This window comes from Octodon degus, unplaced genomic scaffold (assembly GCF_000260255.1).
Source record: "Octodon degus isolate 3935 unplaced genomic scaffold, OctDeg1.0 scaffold00233, whole genome shotgun sequence".
In the NCBI taxonomy this organism is placed as follows: Eukaryota; Metazoa; Chordata; class Mammalia; order Rodentia; family Octodontidae; genus Octodon; species Octodon degus.
In genome coordinates this window covers 1,060,325-1,075,554 of record NW_004524809.1, presented here as the reverse complement: position 1 = coordinate 1,075,554, position 15,230 = coordinate 1,060,325, and the positions used below count along the sequence as shown (strand labels likewise).

General features: G+C 50.2%; 1 protein-coding gene across 1 annotated transcript in view; it reads right to left on the bottom strand.

The window, feature by feature from the left end:
- Positions 1-8,641, bottom strand: part of Vgll4 (vestigial like family member 4) — a 121,720-nt gene extending 113,079 nt beyond the window's left edge. The window contains exon 1 of the mRNA XM_004645609.2: positions 8,564-8,641. The gene's annotated coding sequence lies outside the window, so the exon portion shown is untranslated. The remainder of the gene's footprint in view (positions 1-8,563) is intronic.
- Between the last annotated feature and the right edge of the window lie 6,589 nt (positions 8,642-15,230).

Below are 15,230 nucleotides of genomic sequence, written 5' to 3'. Positions count from 1 at the left end.
AAATGTAGGGGGCCGGGGAGATGGCTCAGTGGAATAAGCACTTCCCTGGCAAGTGCAAGGGCCTGAGTTCAATCTCCAGTTCTGCAAAAAAGAAAAAAACCAATAAATGTATCAAGAAAATGCCTCACTGGCAAAGCACCTGCTTAGCATGCAAGGGGCCCTAGGTCCCTCCCCAGGGCTGCATAAAGCTCAAATAAATCAAATACAACAATGAAACAACTTCCTGTATTGAAGAAAAATAGAGCAATGACCACACTTTCAGCAGGTGGCCCAGGACAGTTTCCCTGAAGAGAGGCAGAGAAGCAGGATGGAAAGGATGCAGAGAGGAGGGGGAAAAGCCATTTGGGGCCAGGGTTTCACAGCAGGCGCTGACAGACCCAGTCAATGTTACCCTTTATCATACAAGAATTATCCACAAATGTTCGCAAAAGATTACACAGCACCTGCACAGCCCACCGAAGTCCACCCCAGTAACACCTTCCTATTCACACCGTGGACTCGCCTGGTGACTTAGGGACACCAAAGCAGAGCTACCTGGCACTGAGACCCTGGGATGTGAGCACAGCTCTGCAATGAGTAAGGGCCACAGAGTGTGCGGGAGGATGGGTCACCTTTCTCTACGGCCGCTGTGAACTAGGAATATAAAGCATTGGGAATTTGACACACAGTGTTGTTGTGTGTGGCTTCTTTATTTGTTTTCCAGCACAAATATGTGCCCAGGTGGCCCACATTCCTTTCCTGTAAGTCTCACCTCCAATATCATGATTTCTAAATAGCTTCAAAGGTGGAGGAGGAGGGAGGATAGGTCATCAAATCTCAAGTTAGGAAAATGTGACAGTGCTCAGTGCTAACACTCATTTCAACTATACACATGGAAGCCGCTACTCCAGCCTTCCAGAGAGAGCTGTCCCTTCTAGACAGCAAGAGGACAGGAGCTCTGGTCTTGGGAAGTAGATTCATCACTTTTCATACCAAGGAGTGAAGTTCCAAGATGTATGCCAGAAGTTCCCCAGGAGGTTCCCAAGGTGAAAGCAACAGCACCAGGTGGGCCTCAATCCCTGTCCCTGCAGTACCCGCAGTATCACTGAGGAGAAGGCGAGAGTAGAGCAACCAACCCCAGCCGCAGTGGACACTGCTGTGGGGGAGGGGAGTCACACTCAAACTGCTTTCTGTCTCCACTACATAACCCTAGGCCACGCATCAGGATCTGGGAGACGTCACTCTCCTGGGACACCTGATGGCCTCTCCAACCCTACATCACTTGTTCCTTCAGCCCTACTCCCTCAGCAGTCAAACTCCATCTCCATGGGGGACCTTTTCAGGCCATCCACCTCACCCCAGCTCATGGTGCATGAGACAGGGCAAACCAGAAGTCTGAACCACCACACTAAAGAAAACAGTGGGTGGCCTCCTTGGCTGTCAAGAATTTAGAAGCACTCTTATGGGCACACACCTGTCATCCCAGCACTCTTGGGAGGCTAAGGCAGGAGGATTACACGTCCAAGCCCAGCCTAGGCAACCTAGAAATTTAAAGAGTCCCTTTAAAAAATTTAAAAAAAAATTTAAAAAGCACCAGGAAAGTAGCTTAGTGTGAAGACCCTAGGTGCTGGGCTCAATCACCAGGACTGTTACAAAGAGAACATAGAGGTGCTTATGAGTGTCTCCCATTTCTGTGGAACATGGCAAGTAGACTTGACAGAGTGGGAAGGGAAACTCTGCCCTAGAGCAACCAGAACCCCACAGGGATCAAAGCCAGAGGTTATAAAGAGGAATAAAAAAAAACAGACTAAAATATCAGCAAAATCTGGTGGCCACACACAGGCACAGTTCCACTGCTATGGCACCACCCCAAAGTGTCCTGCTCCACCACACCCACCCTCACCCCCAGCTCCCATCCTTGCTGGAGCACACAGGGAGGGAGTGCTGGCCTGCTTCAAATGGCCTGGTCTTGCTGCGCAGAGTAAACGACAACATGACTGAAAATGTATGAAATAAGCTGTAGAATCTGTTATTCTGCCAAAGCCACTGCCCCATACCCATGTGGCACACACTTTCAAAACCCACATAGATGACGTCACTGGATTCTGTCAGTCAGATCAAACAAACACAGCTACGGCTCTTCTGCTACAGGCGAAAAACCCACGTACCAAAAGCAGGTAACTTCTGAAAGCTAAGACTGGAATCCAAGTCAATCCAGCCCATGCTAGTTTTACTATGGTTTTTAATTTGTTTTACTGAGATGTATTTCAACTGATAATGTAAAGACGCAGAGGCTGTATGTGTTTATGGGCGCTGCGTAATGCCTTGATGTATTTACACTCTGTCTAATGTTTAAGTCAGGGTAAATGCATCTAGCTCCTCACACAATGATTGCTTCCTCAAAGCAAAGTCATTCTGAGCCCTTTCTCAGAGCTTTCTGAGGTCACACTCTCCAGTCCCAGGCTGCGCAGCAGTCACACAACCTCCCGCTCCTATTTCAGCACACCGTGGTGCCTTCTGATCAACTATCCCCATCGCTACCTGTTCCCTTCAAGTTGACCAGCACAAATTTTGGAGCTAAGCCTTGTTGATTTAAGTCATCTAAAAAAACAAACTTGTGTCAGCACCAAGACTTCTAGCCCTGTGCTCTGTCCAGCCCAAAGCCATGCCACAGCACCACCACCTCACTGTGGGCAGCAAGAAGCAAACCCTCTCCTCCACAAAGCATAAGCCAAACCTTCTTTCTTCCTGTTTTTGTTGTTGTTGTTTTTGTGGGTCCCAGGAATTGAACGCAGGACCTTGAGCTTGCCAGGCAGGCACTGCATCGCTGAGCTATACTTCTGGCCTCTGGCCATACTTTCTTTTCTTCTAGTAGAAGCAGGCACAGAGCCACACAATTAGAAACCAGGATGGACAAGGAAAAAGGACCACCACCAGCCACGATAGCCATCACCTGCCACAACTCCAGGGCCCTGGGGACTCTTGAGACCAAACTGACTGCACAACCTGGCCAAGCTCTAAGGACTCCAGGCTTCAAGGAATGTGCCATCTACTCAGTCATGCTCCAGAACCCTGTGTATAGCCTTGCTGGTCACCTGTCAAGGGCCAGAGGATGACACTGAAAACACACACCTAGTGCTGCCACTTCCCACCCCTCAACTTCAAGCTCCCCTCCTAAGGGACGCTTCCTCACCGCTCCCTCCTTGAAGCCACCAAAGGCCAGCACAGAGCACCCCTACTGAGAGACACGGCCTGAGCAGAGGAACCAGCCCAAGGACCTGGCCAGCTCTTATTTCCGTCCAGCTCCTTCTGGCTATGCAGGACATTCCTGGAAATGTACGAGAAGGCCAAAAGGCTCAAATGGACCAGCATACCTGCATGCTCCATGTCTATTTCCACAGAATCCAAAGTTAAGAGTCAGGTATAATGACACACAGCTGTAATCCCAGCACTCAGGAGGCTGAGGCAGGAGGGTTACAATTAAGTTCAAGGTCAGCCTGGGCTTTGCAGTGACTTCAAAACAGCCTAACTATATAACAAGACCCAGTTTCAAAGAAGTGCACACATGCACACTTAAAATCCCTAAACAAGTTTCTTCAGCATGCTTGCCAACCTCCAGCATAGCCCAAGAGCGAGAGCTGTTCAGTTGGCAGTCATCCCCCACTGTCCTAGAAAGAGAAAGCAGCTGGTGGTGGCACAGGCAGGCCCCTTTACCAAGGGGTGAATAAACCCCGCCTGCAGAGGGCAGGGCTCTGGGTCAGCCTGCCACCTCAGCCCCAGCTGCTGGTCCCCACCTCCTGTCACCCCCATGGACAGCAAGACCCAGGAGGCTGGGAATGCACAAAGGAACCTGCTCTGCGTAGAAACATGAGGAATATTTAAGCTTTCTTTCTATCTTTCTTTCAGTAGTGCTACAGAAGGAAGCCAGGCCTCACCCACACTAGGCAAATGTCTATTATGGATTACTGCACAGCACCCCAGCCCCTACATGAGGTTTTCAGGTGCTAAACATACCTGAGGCTGGCCTCTGTGGACCTCCTCAGTTTCTGGCAGGGAGACCAGAATTTGATCTTCAGTCATCTTGATGACCCTGGCTATAAGAGATGGCAGACGGTGCCACCAGTTACTGTTGCACAGCCACTGTCAGTGTCAACTATGCAGACACACATGGCATAGACCCTGCCACACGACCCAAGGGCCAGCAGTGCAGGCTTTGAGCTGCACACCCAGGCTGGGTAACCTGTGCAATGCTCTGCAGGGCTCCCTACTTGGGCACACTCCTCTGCGTCCTTCAGGCAGCCTTGGAGGTGATGGTGCAGCAGGTGCAGGCCAGCACAGCTGTCTGAGGGACACCAATAAGGTCCATGAATTGATTTACTAAACAGACAGTTGGTTCCCATCCTTTTCCAACACTGTTACAGCCCAGATAAAAATGATCTGTGCTCTTCGGGCTCACATTGAAGTTACTATGAATCCAGTCGTTCTTCATTTTCTAGACCTCAGTTTGAGAAAACAAAAGTCATACTACAGCAATGCGTGCACACCCACGTTTATAGCAGCATAACTGAGGCTAAATCTTGGAAGCAGCCTGGATGCACACCAACAGATGGGTAGATAAAGAAAATGTGGTGTTTATACACAATGGAGTACTGCTCTCCCATACAGAAGGACAAACTTGAGTGATCTGTAGGGAAACGGATGCACCCTGAGACCATAATGTCAGGTGAAGCAGATCAGACACACATATATGGGAAACGCAAAGTACAGAGCAAAATAAAACATCCTAGGAAATGGGGAGATGGATCTTTTGCAAGAGAAAAGGGCATCAAGAGATGGAGGGAGGAGAGAAAAAGGGTTGAAAAAAGAATTAAGATGGATTATGTAGGCCAGCGAGACAGTTCAGTGGACTAAGCAGCTGCTTAGGCAAGAGCAGGAATCGGGGGTTCAATCCCCGGCACCACAAGCAGCACTGGCCCCACCCCCAGAAGCATTGAGCTGGCCACAGAGATGGAGCATGGGGCACCCACCTGTAATCTCAGCAGTGGTGAGACTGAAAACAGGAGGATCACTACAAGTCTGAGCTGCATAGTAAGACCCTGTACTAAATACATTAAAAAAAAAAAAAAAAAGGATGGATTATGTGCATGGACCACTCCCCATAAGGAATGTGATCGTTCTGTACTGGGAACATGTGCTAATAAAAACAAACACTAAAAAATGAGAGAGAGAAGAGTTTCATCCTAGCCCATGCTGGTGAACTTCCTGGAAGCCTACACCTAATTCTCCATAGTTCCTAATCTAAACCTTGGGCCTCTTCGGCCTAGGGGACGTTGTTTACCTCAGTGCATCCTTAGGTCTGCCAAAACCAGGAGCAAATATGGTCTGTCCTCATCATTCCTCGGAATCACGTTCTATAAAATCACATATACTGAGCTAGCTTCCTTCCTGCCTCAGGTCACATTTTTGTCAATGGATCCTATATGTGTGTGTTCTTTTCTGTGTGTTCTTGTATAAAGATACTTCACTGAATACCTGTTGGTGATGCCTTAATGAACTCACAGCCAACAGCTCTGCCATCCACCCCTCTAAACAACTGGGTGGGGGGCAGTAATAGAGATTGAATTCCAGGCCTTTGCACTGAGTTACTTTTTCAGATAGGCTTTCCTTAAATTGCCTGGGCTGGGCTGGAATTTTCGATCTTTCAGCCTCAGCCTCCCAATGTGCTACCACACCCAGCTTCAAACCAGTTTTATCACACATTTTCTCCAGAAAGCACACCACACCCCTCTTGGCTGAAGGACCCCAGGGGGTCCTTTGGCACCACCCCTAGAGACAACCTTAAGCCACAAACCCACTGACAAAAAGCACAAACAATCAAACAAGCAGAAGGGGGTGCTGGCTTGTAAGTCCTCAGGAGGGTTCACACTGTGACCCTCAATTTCCCTCATCCTGCACTAGTCCTACATGTCTACCACACAGGGTCCTTGCTCTAGGCTGCGACCAAATTTCAGTGGATAGGCAAATCTGTAAATGCAAATAAGGAGGACACAGGGTATCTGGCCATCGGACCTGTGGCAGGAGACACAATGCACATTCTATACAGATGGTAGGAGATACGGCCTACATTCTACACAGACAGCCTGCCTTCACCTTGTATCACCCAAGATCCTCTTTCTCTGGTTTCAACACCTCCTGCACATTCTTGGCAGTCAGAACCATCAAGATTGGTGACCCAGGCCCAAAGTTCTGTGTGTGTGTGTGCAGTGTAGATAGGCCCCAAGCTGCTCCAAGATGGATGAGTGGTGGTTCATTTGAATTCACTTCACTCCTCTATTATACTCCCACACACTGGCTTCATTAGCTCCCCACAGACTCCCTGGAAGAATCACAAATGAGCCTCAGCTGTCTTGTGTGAGTTCTCCACACATAATGCTGTCTTTCACCAGGTGCCTGCATCTGTGGCAGCTCGGTTCAGGCAAGAAAGACAACCCTGCATGTTAAGATGGCCACACAGGGTCATTCGCTTGACTTGTAGCCTTCTGAATGTGCAACTTATTTTATCAAGTCCTTTTTAAAGTTGTAAGGCAAATTTACTGCTATATTAGTCATTATTAAAGCTAATTAAAAGGTTCATGGTGAATGTATCCAAGAGAAATATCCAGAATATACATAAAGTAACATTTTTCTCTGACTTTATTTTAGAAATCACCAGAGGCAAACAAGAAAGCTAACTCCATTAAAGGAGTAAAAGGAATTTCCTAAAAGTGAAAATTAGTTAACATGGTGGTGAACTCCTATAATCCCAGTTTGCAAGGAGGGTAAAGCAGGAGGATCACTAGTTTTGAGCCCAGTCTGGGCAACTAAGAGACATAGCAAGGCACTGTCTCAAAATAAAATATAAGTAAATTAAAAAGAACAGAGGAGGACCCGAGATATAGCTCAGTGGTATAAGTGCTTGCCTAATAAGCACAAGGTCCTGAGTTTGATCCCTGGTACCAAAAGAAAAAACAAAAAACAGAGGATGTAGCTCAATGCAAAGGCCCCAGGTTAAGTCAATTATGTTTGCAAGGAGTGTCAAAAATCCTAAATTAAGGGGGCTGGGGAGATAGCTCGGTAGAATAAGCACTTGCCTGGCAAACACAACGTCCTGAGTTCAATTCCCAGTACCACAAAAAAAAAAAAAAAAAAAAAAATCTTAAATTAAGGTCATAGTTCTAAGTCAGTTGTAGAGTTGGAGAAAATGAAAATGACTTTATTTCAATGACCCATAACAAACGAAGGTCCTGAGTTCGATTCCTTGTACCAAACAATAAAAAGGAAAATTTAAAACATAAAAAAATTTCAAAGACTTTTATAAATAACCAACATACAAAAAAGAAAAAAAGTTCAAAGCACATTATTCCCTTTAACTCGAGAAACTGATGCTCTGAAACACACAGGAGCGGCCTCTTACAAAGATTAAGCCTAAGATTAAATTTCCAGTCAAAGCCTCCTACATGACTTAGACGAGACTTGAACTCAACCCTCCAGAAATTATAAACCAGAGTTGTTTTCACCACAACATTTGCAGTTTTGGAATGCAGACCGTGGTTATTTATAGCAGAATTATCTACTTAATTGTATTGTGTTTTGATCAACAGAAAAATTGGTTTGCATTCCCTTCCAGAAAGCAAAGGCAGGGTGCCCAGAAGTGTGGGGGAATGGGGGAGCAAGGAAATCACTGGGACTAAAATTTTGCCAAAGTCAAACAACAAATCGAGGGGTTTACATCATTTCCACCGCGAGGGTGACGGCTTTTTCACGGATATGCAACAGGAGCCACACAAGAAAAATAAAGAGGAAAAAAACTCGACAGAACCGTGCTGGGTTTAAGAAGTCTCTATAGAGTCCAGCGAAGCGTCGTGTAGGTCACAGCAGCGCTGGGCTCCGGCGCCCACTCGCAGGTCCCGGTCACGAGCAGAGGCCTCGCGCGCCGCGCAGGAACAATGACCTCGCGGGGCCAACCAGGACCAGCGCAAACCTGGCGCGGGTGGGTCGGTGGCACTCACGAGGCCTGCAACCCGACCTGCAGGGCCTCTGTACAAACCAGGTTTTTCTGTTTGGGGGCGTCTTGGATGTTCCCGGTCAGACTGACAAGCCTACTTCTCCATCCACGGCAGCCTTGGGTCCAAAAAGCGATCTTCCAACTCCCAAGCGCGGCCAGTACCTTCCCACAGAACAGGCGTGGGAGCCAGGCCGGCCCGCCCGTCCGCCCGTCCAGTCCGGGTGCCCACGGAGGCTACACCCCCGGCAGCGCGGCGCAGATTAAAGCGAAACCGGTTCACTCGCCGCGCTCCCGCCGCGAGCCCGCGCCAGCCGCGCACAGCAGACCTAGTCGCCCTCCAGGCCGGCGCTGTCACCCGCGAGGACCCAGGAAGGGGGCGCTGCGGCAAGGCCTAAGTATGAGGCGCAGACCGTCCGGGCTGGGGCTGGAGGCGCGGGGTCCGGGTCCCCACCCGCAACGCCTGCACCGCGGCCTTGAGAGCCAAGGCCCCACGAGCGCCCCGCCGCCCGCGGAGACACCCGGCCCTCCCGGCCCACTCACCGCTGACTCTCGGCTACCTCCGGCCCCGCGGGGCGCACGGGGCGCGCGGACTGCAGCGCGAGGAATCCGCGGAATGAGCGCCGCCCGCCGCGCTGGGCCCCGCCCCACCCGCACACGCCCAGGGCACGCCCACCCAGACACGCCCCCAGAGTACCCCCGGCACGCCCCGGGACACGCCCCGCACAGGTGGGCGGTGCGCAGGTGAGCGCAGGGCGGGGCTCAGAGTCGAGCGCGCGCACGGCTAGGAACGCACCCGCGGTGCGCGTGTCCCGGAGTCAGGCCATCGCCGCAGGCCCTGCGCCTCGGACCCGCAGCCTCCGCGCGCACCTGAGACCGGGGCGCGCTCCTTCCACGCTGCGCTACGTGCACGCGCACAGCCCGCTCGCAGTCCTGTTGTTCGGCCTGGCCGGGCTGGGGGCAACAGACCACGAGCCCGCCGTCTCCAGTGCTTCCAGTCCTCCGCGGGGTTGTGGGTGCTGATGTTCGCTCGTGGGGCTGCGTCCCGCGTGGAAACAATCAGAAACGCAGTGCTGCGCCCAGCCAGCGCGAACTTACAGTGAAGCGGCCCCTGGGGCCGCCACGTGCTCCCGAACCCGGGGGTGGGAGCGGAAAGCGCCGGGACTCGAACCCCAGAGCGCGGGGAGAGGACACGGTGCAATTTCCAAACTGCGGCCGGGGTGGGCTGGGGTCCCGAGAGGTGGCCCCGAGGATCACGCAAGTCCCACCCCACCCCCAAGCGTGCTGCCCTGGGTGCCCCGCTAAACTCACCGATGAGTACCAGCGGCCCGCCGGGCTTTCCAACGATGCTTGTGCTTAGACGCGGCCTTAGTTCGCCGACAGCGGAGGAGGAGGAAAAGAAACTGAGAAAGACCGCGAACGGGCGAGGCTCACCCTGTCAGGCGGCGGGGCTGCGGAAAGGATGGCACCGTTGGGCTCACTCCCGGAAGTGTGGCAAGGAGAAAGGGGGTTTGGATCTAGACGGAGCTGGACTGAAAGCCAGCGCCACCTCTATTCAGCACAGTGCTTCGGCCGCGTCCTGGAGCCTAAGCTGAGCCATCTAGACCCTGAGACTGAGGACGCTGTCCTATTGGAGGAGCCGCCACAGGAGCGCAGGACCGGGCAGGGGGTGCGGTGCAGTGCCGTCCCTCCTCTCCCCTGACCTGAATCTGGTCCGCTGGACCCTGAATGAGCCCACCTTCCCCGGGGAGGGAGAGCGGTTTGTCTAGATAACACCAATGACTCACCGTGACCCAAGTCATAGCTGTGACAGAGTGGCCTCAAAGATCACTGTCTCACTAGAGCAGCACGATGGCCTTGCCTTGTCTGCGCCGCGAAGTGATTTCCATTAGGGGTCAGCGTGGAAGTCCCGTCGCTGCCTCTTTAATATCCCCCCCTGCTTGGAAGACAGAGCTCTGCCGATAAATCAGGGGGGCGCTCGGCGGCGGCCAGGATGGGACAAAGCTCTGACCTCTGCCAGATCAATCTGCGCCTTCCTTCATCAGCCTGAGGGTGGCTGAGTCTGAGCGCAGGTTCTAGGGTTCTAGCTGCTTGGAGGAGATACGCACGAGCACACACGCTCAGCTCAGTTCGCATGTGGCAGATGTGGGAGGGGGAGACATCAGACTAGCAGATCAACAGGGTGACCCTGGCTGAACGAGGGCAAAACGAAATGCCAGAAGATAGGCTATAGCATACCACTGTTTATCTGTAATTAAAAATAAAATGAAAAAATGTTCCTTCCCCAAAATTATATAAAAAAGAAAATCAGAAGCCAGGCATGATGACATGGGCCTGTGGTCCAGGAACTAAGGAGGCTGAGGCAGGACCAACTTGACAAGGCTCTATTTCAAAAAAAAAAAAAAAAAAAAAAAACAAGTTCAGGAATGATGATGTCAGGATTCACCATCACTGGCTGGAGCCCTACAAGCCTGGAGGAGGACAATCTGGTTACAGATAGGTCCTACCTTTGGGGTCAAAGTCCTAGTTTGGGGGTGGTATGTTCATTTCTAAAATAATTTAAATTGTGGTGGCACAACAGCACAAATGTACTTAATGTCACTGAACCTACATTTACAAATGGCTAAAAAGAGCCATCATGGTGACATGCACCTGTAGGAAGCTGAGGCAGAAGGATCTCTTGGGCCTGAGAGTTTAGAAGCTGCCTGGGCAACACAGCAATAACTAGACCTGGAAAAGCACTTGACTAACATGTGCAAGCCCCTGGGCTCAACTCCTAGTACCACCACCAGCAGCAGCAACAACAACAAGGACCAGATAAATTATGTCTATTTTGCCATAATGCTAAAAAAAAAAAAGTCTAAGGAGGAAAATTGGGCAAATAAAAAAGAAAGAGATACTAGCATAACTCATTAAATAAAGGCAGACAAAAAAATAAAAAATAAATAAATAAAGGTAGACAATACCTAGACTGCTGATGATTTTTTTTTCTTAGTGTCTCACGATGCAGTTCAAATTGAACTCAGTTATATAGCTCAGGCTGGCCTCAAACTCATGACAGTCGCCACCACCACTAGTCTTCCAAGTACTGGGATCACTGGCATGTGCCACCAGAGCTGGCTTGGACAATGTATTCCAATACAAAGGCATTATAAGTGCTCCAGAACTTTATTTCCAAAATGTCCATTAAAATAAATCAAGGAGATGGGTCCTCGGAGGCCAGCCCTGATGGTCCAGGTGCAAGTGAGTGAGCGCTAGGCGAAGAGGGCATGCCCACCCTGTCCTGTGTGTACTCACTGCCCCGGAGACTCTTCGGGTGAAATTTCCTTGTTCAAGTGCAGAGGACAGAGGCCCTCTGTGGACAGTGCTGTGTGCCACGGTGCCGTAGCCCTTTCTAGTTCCATTCTGTGCCAGGAGACTCCGCAGTTCTGCCCCAGCCCTCCTTTTGGCCTTTATCCCCTGGGCATAACCCCTGCAGCCCCTTCTGGTCTCAGAGCTGGCTTCTTCTTTCCCTTCTGGTCCAGGGGGCTCAGCTCAGGGCCAGGGTCTAGTTCTACTTCTCCTAACTGAGGAATTGTCATCTGATAGCAGGGAAGTCACTTGTCCCTGAGAGACTGTGAGGGGGTGGGACAGTCCCAGACTGTCCTGACCAGCATCTCACGTCCATGACTCCAGGAGTCCGGCTAAGAAGAAACTTCTCCATACTTTTTTTTCAGAACCAGGGATTGAACTCAGGCCCTTGCACTTACCAGGGAAGCGCTTATTCCACTGAGCCATCTCCCCAGCCCCAGTCCGGCTTAAGAAGGAAGTCTGCCTTTCCACTCACTCTATATAATTTTGTGCTAGTGAACATTATCTTAAAGGAAAACTTTTCCAAAAGCAAATGAGAAAATTAGTAGAAAAATGCAAAATGATCTTACTCTGAAGAGAAGCTCAAGTAATAAATACTGAACATTTCATGCGTACTTAATGTACTCCAGGTCCCACTCTCAGGGGGCTGGGGAGATGGCTCAGTGGAATAAGTGCTTCCCCAGCAAGTGCAAGGGCCTGAGTTCAATCCCTGATTCTGACCAAAAAAAAAAAAAAAGAATACCCCACTCTCAATGCTTCAGGCTGGTCTGGAACTCACTGATTAGCCCAGGTGGTCCTTGAACTCACAGCAGTCCTGCCCCAGCCTCCTGGGTAGCATTGCTTAGATTCAGCTTACAATGTGTGGTTTCATAGTTGCTTAAAAGTTATAAAGGTCTATAAGGTGTTTATATTTGTTTTTATAGAGTACAGATCTGAGTTGCATGATAGCAAAAATAGCGCACGTGGACTACAGAGGTCCAGGGATGTTTTGCTCTTTAATGTGGGTCTGCGAACTGTGTAAGGTGAAGCCAGGGCTCTGGGCTATAGACACCAGAAACAGCCTCTGTTTAACAGAAGCATATGAGTTTCTTAGGGGGGTGCTGGGCAATTAAGGACAATAGAAAAGCCAGCTGAAGGTGCTCAGGATCTCAGTGGGGGCCAGGGCACTGCAGGAGCTGTGAGGTCTAAATAGACTCTGCGGCCTTGGTACTGCTGTCCCAGAACTCTTGCGGTTACCCCCACCTCAACATCAGCCATTCCTTCAAGAGTAACACTCCTGGGAGGTGGGTATGGGGCACACACCTGTCATTTCAGCACTCTGAGAGGCTGAGGCAGGAGGATTGAAAGTTTGAACCCAGGCTAGGCAACTTAGAAAGCCCTCATCTTAAGATAAAAAGTAAAAGAGCTGGGTCTGGAATGAATCCCTACTACTACAGTGAAAAAGAAAGAAGAGTGGAGGCCCCAGCAAGAACAGTGGGGTGGCCAGGCTGCCCTCTCAACCCTAAGGCCCATCTGCCTGGCTCCCTGGGCTTCTGACCCCACTCCATACAGAGGGTAGCTGGATGCTGGGCCCTCGATGACCATTAGACATCCACTCCTGGGAGACACGTTCCCATCACCAACTCCCGAGGTCACCACAGAGTTGGAAAAGCTGCAGGCACCGAGTCCTGCCTGGGGTCACTGGTGCCCAAGAGCCCTACTGTGATCTAGAGCAGCCATAGCCAGCCTGTGGCCCTCATGGCAGGGGCAGAGAAGGAGGGGATCCCACCCCAACAGGGTCATTTCACAGCCTGGAAAACTCAGGCTTCCTTAGGAAAAGAAATTTCTCACTTTTAACTGTGGTTTTAGCTGATTATAAAACACTTGGACAGCAGCACTTGGAGGCCTGCAGACGCTCCTGTCCACTTTCTTTGCAGAGATTTCTGTCCCCAGGAAATCGGTTTTTCTTCCTTCTGCTCCTTTGGTTCTGAGGTGTTGGGGTATGGCCCACAGTGCTCTGCCCTCCTGCTTCAGCCCTCCTGGCCCCTCTCCCTTTCCTACCTCAGTCCACCTCCCCTGGCCCCTGTGCCACTTTTAGAATAAGCCAGGTCTGCTCCTGCTACTGCCACTTGGTACTTGCTGTGTCCTCACCTGTCACATCCACAGAATTTGCTCCCCGGGCTTTACAGTTTCTACCTGAAAGTTATGTATTGTGGGTCTTTTCGCTTCCAGACATTTCACCTTGCTGGCCCTGGAGCCAACACTCTGATCGCCCTGTTGCTGCTAGCCAGGGCCCTAGCTAGCATATGTATTTCATTGTTTTCCTAAGACTCAGGACACACAAGACAGAGACTTCCCACTAATCCCATTGTCCAGCACACAGTAGGCCTTCAATAAACCATGCACCCAGGACTGGGTGTCATCCTTCAGTGGCAGGGTGCTTGCCTGGCATGCCCAGGACCCAGGTCTGCTGGAAGGGTGGCAAACAACAGAGCAACTGGGTATCCAGTAAGAACTACATGCTGCTGCCATTGGGCAGTGTTTGCAGCCTCAGGGACAAGGGAAGGGAGAGACCACTACCTTCAGTCTCCAGGAGTCCTCACCACTTCCTTTTGCTTCTCTTTTTCTTCTTCTGGTTACTTGAGACAAGGTCTTGCTATGTAGCTCAGGCTGGCGCTGAACTCATGGTGATCCTCCTGCCCCAGCCTCTGTGTACTTACTGACCTGTTCTCACTCTAGGAGAAAAGAATCACTAATATTTACAGATTTCAAAGTTGTTGAAAGAATAGACTTTAAATGTCCTCACCACAAGGAAAGGACAAGAAGGTAACGGCAGGAACATGGGAATGAACATGAGCTACTCTAACCATTCCACAATGTGTGTGCCCACACAACACATGCAGAGGGGGGCATAAATACAATTATTATCTGCAAATCAAAACTCAGTTTATGTTTATGGTACTGGGAATTAAACCCAGGCCCTTGTGCATACTAGGCAAGTTCTATACCATGCTATACAAAATTAAATGCACACACACAAAATAAAAAGACAACCAAAGATTAGAAAAATATACTTAAAATTTTTATATAGTCATCTCTCAATATCTGTGAAATCTGTATGCATGGGCCCAACCATGTGAGGACTGATAATATTTGGAAAAATAATTGCCTGCGTGCTAAACAATTATAGACATTGTTCCTTGTCACTGTCCCCTAAGCAATGTGGTATCCCATCTATTTCCATATTGGCATCATGCCTATCTGGAGATGGTGGACAGGGCAGAAGGCTGTGCCAGGTTCTGTGCGAATCCAACAGCATCTGATAGGAGATGTTGAGCATCTAAGGCCTGGTGGGGTGACCTGGCTCAGGGGTCCTATGTGAGATCCCATGGGTATGGCTCACTGATAGAGGATTTGCATGAGGAATATACAAAGGGCTCTGACAGTTTAGTAAAATGGAGCCAACTCAATTTTAAAGAGGAAGGGGGAGGTTGTTTAAAGGGATTTATAGAGTTCTCCTTAGCCCCCAAGTGGTAAATACCTGCTCCCTTGGTGCCTCTCTGGGCCCATAGCAGACATCACTAATCCACCTAGCACTTGCAGGAGACATTGCCAATCTACCCCATCACTCTCTCAGCTGAGTCTCACCAAGGCACCCCAGAATCTTTCCAGGACAGAGCTGGTGATTCCCAGAACACTGTCTGCCAAACCTGTTTGATTTTCAGAACTCTGGGAACTCCATGCAGATGGGGGTCTGGACCCCAGAGGGGTGAGGTGACTTCTCTAGGCTCACAGTGTCACTTGGAGACCAGATAAGAACTAGACCTCACCTTCCTTGGACTCCTGTTGTGAAGGGGCAGGACAAGAGAGCTCATGTGTG